The sequence below is a fragment of the Myzus persicae genome, unplaced genomic scaffold, assembly GCF_001856785.1.
Source record: "Myzus persicae strain clone G006 unplaced genomic scaffold, MPER_G0061.0, whole genome shotgun sequence".
Classification (NCBI taxonomy): Eukaryota; Metazoa; Arthropoda; class Insecta; order Hemiptera; family Aphididae; genus Myzus; species Myzus persicae.
In genome coordinates this window covers 896344-904444 of record NW_019102823.1, presented here as the reverse complement: position 1 = coordinate 904444, position 8101 = coordinate 896344, and positions in this window count along the sequence as shown.

The window sequence follows — 8101 nt, the reverse complement described above, 5'->3', positions numbered from 1 at the left end:
AACAATGGTGCCCTCGTCAATGCAACAGATCACTCTCTCAAAGCATAATATGCTATACATATATATATACATAATACATTTATTTATTTATGTTTACTATGTACGATGTAGTACGTAGGTATACTAGGTCTCATACAATATTATCTCGGATGTATATTGATTTATAAATAAAAACCTTTCATTTGCTCACACAGTTTTCGAGAATATATCGACACGTATTGCTTTGTTCTAAATGAAAAGAGTATGAAAATCTCTTCTGGTTAGCTAATGATGAGTAGTATTGAGTACCTAAACATGAAACTCACCGTGACAGAACAAAGCATAGGATGATTCCTATTGATTAAGCAACGTATTTGCAACAAACAAAACGTCATTATACTGTGGTTTACGACAATCTGCTGTCGCTGATACCTCGGCTGGTTACACTACATTATAATACATAATAAGCTGTCTATTTTTCAATGACTAATTTTCCCATAGTTCGGTTGTTTTGGCAAATCCTAACATAAATCAATCGACAAAAATTATATGTATACACGCATTTGCTGTTCAATTAACTTTGAAGACAGCAAAGACAGCAGGCGTTTTGTTGGTACTTTTTTTCGTCGAGTCCACCATACGATTTAAGGTCGAATACTTGACACTGAATAATTCACCTAAAAAGTAATTAATCACAATCAAATACTCGACTCATAGGCATTACCTAGACGTAAAGACATTCACGTGTCGATTATTTATCAATATCTACCTATGTCTTTAAATAATGAATCATCTATTAATATTTCGCGTATGACACTTCCTACCGTACGAATCCTACATAATATTATGCTCATATACGGTCGCTAACGAAATAGTTTTTAAATCGTACCTAATGCCTTGTACATTTTTTTTAATTACGGAATCTCAGGTTTATGTATTTATTCAGAATCTATAATTTTAATTATGTTACGCAAGTTGAAGTAACTGTATAAGAACGTCGGTAATAAACATCATCAGTAAATTAATTTGGTGAATTTGTTGAATTGGCATCCGGTAAACATAAAACGTTTATACATGTATAAATGCCCAACTAAAATTTACCACCTTCAAAATTACAACTATTACAGACATATATAATTAAGATTAAAGCATATATCCAAGTAGTGAATAAAAGATGTTATCGAAAAACATAATAATTGTTTCTATATACAGCTGAATTCCTCAACGCGTTTTCATCAACCTGCACGTATATGATTTTTAAATTAATTAATCAGTTAATAAACCTACAGTTATTTGTTGCTGTTGTTATTGTGTATGAAGAGTACGGCCTTAATTATTGTGAATATCTTTAAATCAATAAACAACTCATTAATCAAACTGTTTAAAAATTGTTTTTTTTTTTTATTATAACGTACAGACTATCTACTTATTATCTATCTTACTTATTCGTAGTAATATTGTGCTTATAGCCTAGGAACTACATTTATCATATCTGTTTTATTATTTTTATTAAAAAACGAAATTATTACAGAATGTCACGAATTTAATTTAAATTTAAATTTGTGGTTTTTGTTTTAGTTAGTCACCATACTAAAATATCTTCCAATTTTTAAAAAAGTTTTATTTTTATAAAAACATTTATTAATTGTTTACATTTACTCAAACTTTACCCATTGTGTTATTATTGTGTCCTAAAATTCACCATTAGTTATTTGTAAAAGTCCGAATTATATAATCTTTTTTTATTTATTTAATTAGTTGTGTTAACATACTTATATTTTACAATCATTAATAATCTTTCGGGGTATGAATACCTTTTACATCTCATTTACAGAGGTCAATTGGTAAAAGGATGAAACTCAGATATTGTCCAAAAACAGTTGGTATACTTAACCTAGATAGTAGATGTATTATAAAGAAACTCGTAAGTACTTTTACCACATAACTCCTGGGTATTAAAAAAGCAAAGAAGTTACTTCTCCTTCTCAAAAAATCATCACTGATTAATGTATTATATAAGCACGTAAGATATAATTATACTGTATAATATTTTATATTGAAAAATAAATAATAGATTGTATGCCTTATATTTCTAATAAAAAGTGTATATTATTCATTGTTTTGGAAATTAGTAAATTAAGTCTACCCACCATTTACACTGGTTTAAGAATTTTATAAACAGCATAGTGAACTTAATTATATCGTTAAAAATAGACTAATAAGGTACAATTAGCCGTCGTCTTCGCAAAACGATAAGCCCTAAATTAGAATACATACCTATATTATATCATCTGAGTCGTATGTTATACTATAGTTATATATGTATTAATGTTTGTACAATCATAGCTAACGTTTCGCTTGAAATTGTAATTTTATGTTGTAGACAATTCAATTATATAGCTTACGGTGGTCAACGACATTTAATTTGTAGTGTGTGTGTGTGTGTGTGGCATTGAATCAAACAAGTTACAAGTGGCGTAGAAGTATTTGAGCCGTATTCAAAAATCATTCAAGGAATTATTGTTATTTAACGTCGAATACAATTGTGGAAGTGTATATTGAACATGGTACGAACTATTGTTAGTATTTAAAAAGTACCGGTGGATTTAAAATATATAGGACAGGCGTGCATAACGATTAGATATATGCAATATTGTATACGTATTTTGTTGATATTGTTATGTAGGTTTTTGTAGTCCTAACAAATGCGGTGATTCGGTATATAGAAAATGGGTTAGCCAGCCGATCATCCGAACAAATCCGCAAGGTCTAAAACCTGTTATCCAACTATGTTCGTTCGATTAAACCGTTTTAACGCGTTTAATATTGTCGAGCGGAAAACAGACATCAAATGCGTGCTTTTTTACCTTGTTTTTTTTTACATAAAATTCTACACGTCATATTATTATAATTATCATAACATAATACGAGTTAACTCGATTTGTCGTTACCATAACAACGCAGTACCGGGATAATGTGAAACACAATATTTTTTCAAAATCAAAAATTTTCAACAATCAGCTAGTTTAGGTATATAACGATATAATAATACGTGATATATATATAAATATATAATCTTTTGAAACCGCGATTTACAGTTAAGTTAGATATATTTTAATACTCATAGTTTTTTTTTGCGTTGATTGTATTAATTAAAGCGGGACGCAAAGATTAGTTTTAACATGTTTAGAAATATTATACCGTTATTGAAGAGTTTAAAATGAAACAAATAATAAAACAGGTATTTTGTTTTCTTCGAATTAATCGTAAGCGCGTAAAAATAATAAACTGCATTTTTCTAGTCGAAAAAAATAACCATCTACGGTAGAGGGCAAGAGCGTAATAATGCATTTTTAAATATTAAGGAAAAACGCGTTTGTGATTATTTAGCAGATGTCAAGCCGATGGTTTGGTAATTCTCAATGACGTATTCACCAGTCTTCTGACACGCATGATTAATATACAATAACAAACAAACGATCTGTGTAGATATGACCGGCAAGATGAAGCTGCGGTGAACACAAGATGACTGTACGTAGTGTCTCCCATGGTTATTTTTGAAACGACTAGCTCCGAGGTTCAAATGGTACCTACGAAATACCTAAATAATAAATAAATATGTCGCAAGTTATGCAATCGCATTTCAGAATTATTGCACCGAGAGGACTGTGGTATCCGGGTCTCTACCAAAAACTAAACCTGTAACAAAAAAGGGGATTCTTATAATTATTTGACATGATATAAAAATTAACAATACGTGTAGATCACACCGGAAAAGTCGTCGACATTCAGTTTACTTTAAAATGTTGTTACTATACGTAGGTGTCTTGCTTAACATTATCACAACGTGAATTCCAAAGTCGATAAATCTATGGCAACCTGTTTGCAAAAACTCGTCCAGTGAGAATCGCAGTTTTGAGCTATTTATAGCAGCTTGTTATTATTATACCTGCTAATTGCTATGCATAGCCACAACTTTAACGCTTGATCACAACATTTACGTCTGAAATCGTATTGATTTAAACAGCGGTTAATATCGATTTGACGATGCACTAAAATGCACTTTATTCATTAGTTTTACGTCTATATACATTATACATGTTCAGTGAGCTAGATTTTAAATGCATTTAACATTGCACTTTTATCGGTATCATTTCTAAAAGAGGAAATATGATCAGAGAGGTTGAAGAGCTTGAAAATATACTGTAATGTGGATAGTTTATAAATGTATCTTGCTTCGCGAAACGAACTGGGACGTATAGGTAAGTAGGTAGGAACTCAATGCTGCGCTGAATTACTGAACTGCTTTTATACATAACCGGCCTGGAGTCACGCCTTCCAGTGTAATACGGGATCGTAGGTACCTATATGTGTTTTTGAACGGCTGAAAGAAATTCGTACGATTTTGGACGCACCTTGCGAAACGCAAAACGTCGACAAAAAAAAATCGAGTTTAGAGCCGGCGAACAATGCGTGTCTATAATATGGAACAAAACTAAATCATTCAATGAAACTATTATTATTATTATTATTGTTATTATTATTATTATTATTATTATTATTATTATTATCATTGTTATTGTTATTATCATTTCAATAGATTACATCAGAACCTCATGTATGCGTGTGCGCACATTTTAATGAATGTCTATCGAAAAATAAGACTTGCGCTCGATTCGTGTGTACATACATAATATATAATACAGGTATACCTAGTAGTACAGTAGGTAGGTGGACAAATTCAGAAGCGACTTTCCCGCCGCATTGTAAAACCACGTGAACTCCGTGAGAGAGAAGAATATCTTACAAACGAGGCAATGTATAAACACGACCGACTTAATGGTGTTAAGGATGATTTTATACTTCACCCTTCAGTGTTTTCTCGTCGTACTAACCCGCACCATTTCGGGTAGGTGCTATATAAGTGTCATTATTTTCAAGTGAACCGCGGTCGATATCTCTCTCGGAGTCTGAAACATTTTGGTAATTCAAGGTCAACGGATCTTTAGGACCGCAAATGTGAACACATAAAATATTAAGCCCTAGCAAAATATAATACAAGTTTGCGGGGTGGGTTTAAAGGTGTTTTTGCGGTCACACATGCCAACTACTTTCAGAAACGTGGGGTGGTCACAAATACAAGATCGTATTTTTTTTTAAATGTATGGATAATCGTTTATGGAGACCTATAGTCAACGTGTAAAATAAAAAATTAATAAAAGCACCCTGTATCTGTATGACAGTTATAATATCACGTTATGCGATGATGCGAGCAGCATTCGATTTAAAAATATATAGGTTAGATTGTAATTTATAATACCTTTAAGACTGTTGGGATTTTATTATCATTAATCCTGTAATCCACAATTTGTATATTGCCAATGTTATCTCATGATAATATCACATGCGTACGAGTGTGCGACTACGTATAGTCAGGAAATATTAAATTATACCTCTTGTACCTATGGTGTAGCATTTCAATACTTTTTAGTTCACTTTATAATATTGTAATGATTATTGATTGTTTAACACATTTTTAGAGGCATAAAATACCCTAATAAGGGCCTATCGTCGAAACCACTACTTGAACCTAAAAATTTAATTCAAAAAATATTGTCCGTTCATATTGGCATTGCAATCATTTGTGATGTACAAATGTACAAATCAAACCAGTAATGTCGAAATGGTTAGCCATAATATGATAATATACATAATATTATATTAATACGAGTATCGGATTACATTATTAAAGTACGATTATGTTTCGGACTTTCGGTACCGGTTCCATGAAAATTTAGCGCAGTCATTTTAGCTCACGACAATTCAGATAACTAAATAAAATGTATTATCAATATTATACAATAATGTACAATACTAATTTATAATTAGGTCTCGGATGTTTATGTTTTTTATATTTATCCAATTTAATGTTCACCTGGATACATGTTTTTAGCATATATTTTGATTGCATATTTCATAATTTTTTAGTGTATAAATGCATGCATAGTTTTAAGTGCACAAACATCCGAGCCCTTTTTATAATATTTTTTTTATTGTACCTGTGAAGAGCCTTCTCCAAGAATGGCACGAGTTGTTAAACTGTTTTCTCTAGCAAGAGTTTTCATTTCTTCGACTGTTTTCTTTGCTTGAATTTTAGCAACGTCTGATAAATGACTATGGTCTACATATTTTAATATAATATCATCTAAAATTATATATATATATATATATATAGTTTAAAGTTAAATATAAATAACTTAATAATTAATTTGCACGAGTTCTGAATACTTTTTATTTTTAAGACTTAGTATTTTGTTATTCATTGAAACTTTTTATAATTGTTTTAAATAATTTTGTGACAAGACATGTATACGTATTTACGACAATACCTACATATTACAAGTATTTTTTCGTTTAAAAAGTATTCTTAAATTACACTTATTGAATGCCATAACTGGTGTGTAGGTACTTACTTTCTGATTCATGTACCCGTCCTGGGCACTTTTGATTTTCATTGCACTTCCTAATTATTTTATTTTCATCTCGTCTGTCCTGTCTATGAATATAATTTTTGTATACTAATAATTGTTTTCCTCTTTGACTTGCTATATATTGTAGTACAGACATTTTGTTGTTGAATGTTGAAAGACGTATACTGACCGCACAATTATTTTATACTAGTTACCTACCTATATCAGATTATTTCGATTATCTAGACTCCAATAGATAATAACTTCTGCTGTCGATAACACGGAAATCCTTTCAATTAGATATTTTTAAATTGCGCTGAATTGTCGCGAGCTAAAATGTAGTGTGCGCTAATTTGACGATCGCCAATATGTCGTATGCGCTTAATTGTCGTGCGCTATAATTACCACGCTCAATTGACGTGCGCTGAAATTACCATGCGCAAATGACGGTACACCTTCGGTACCTAGTATGGGTTTTTGCATTCGAACTGTACTATTGGGAAATGTGCTTATTTAATTAACATATATAAATAAATAATATTATTTAGGTAATACAATAATTTCTTCTCGATATGTTCAGAAAAACATAATGATATTAATATTTACACGTCGTCATAATGTTGGCCAAATATTCTTGAATATAGAATTTATATTACACATATATCATAAAGTGGTATAAATGTATATAATGTTATTAATAAGTATTATATAACACAATAAACGTGCTCATCACACACGGGTGTACATTTTATACCACGCCCAAGATGTTATTGACCATTTACTTTTTTGTGAATTGTTTCTACTGGAAACCGACCGCCATATTAATCGATTACGATTTACGATGTACTTAAATCGCTGTTATATGATCATTTATGCTTGATGATATGTCTGCATAGCCGAGTCAGAAAGATTTTCCAATAATATAAAATCAGTTCTATACCTATATAGGCTATAGTATAATAATGCGAAATAAAAAAAAAGAAATATAATTCTGTTTCTTCCAATTTCTGACTAGTACCTATAGTTATTTATACCTATTAGTGATTATTAAATACCACCAAATTCGTCTTCAACGAATACCGGTTAATACCTTGTATAAGATATAAGTAGCCAAGTAGGTACTGAAAGTGTTCGTGACAACTGACAAGTATGCAGACAAGTGACAACTAACGAAAAGTCGAAAACACGTACTCCTATACACAATCGGATATTTCAATGAATTATCTACCTACCTACCTATTACATTACACACTTACTTGGAATCATTTCCTCGGCTACATGTCACCCTATAATATCTAAAATCTAAATATGCTCTCGTAATGTTGGACTTCGTTTATTGATATTATACGTAATGTTGTTATATTATAACGGTAAGATGAATAACCTTACCTAACATATATGTTTTTTACTTCTAAAATTGACCACGACCGTTGATAAGTTATGACATTTTTCCGTCAGACCGGTGTTTGGCTCAACTGAAACAATGTCGGTAATGAGGTAAAAATTCGAAAAGTGCCTGGAAATACAGGCAGAACCTTATAACAGTTTACAGCCGTGTCATGTATGAATTATGAAACTACACACCGCTCATAATATTGATTCTATTATAATATTAGCTAATAAAAATATGCATTATACAGGACGAAACATCA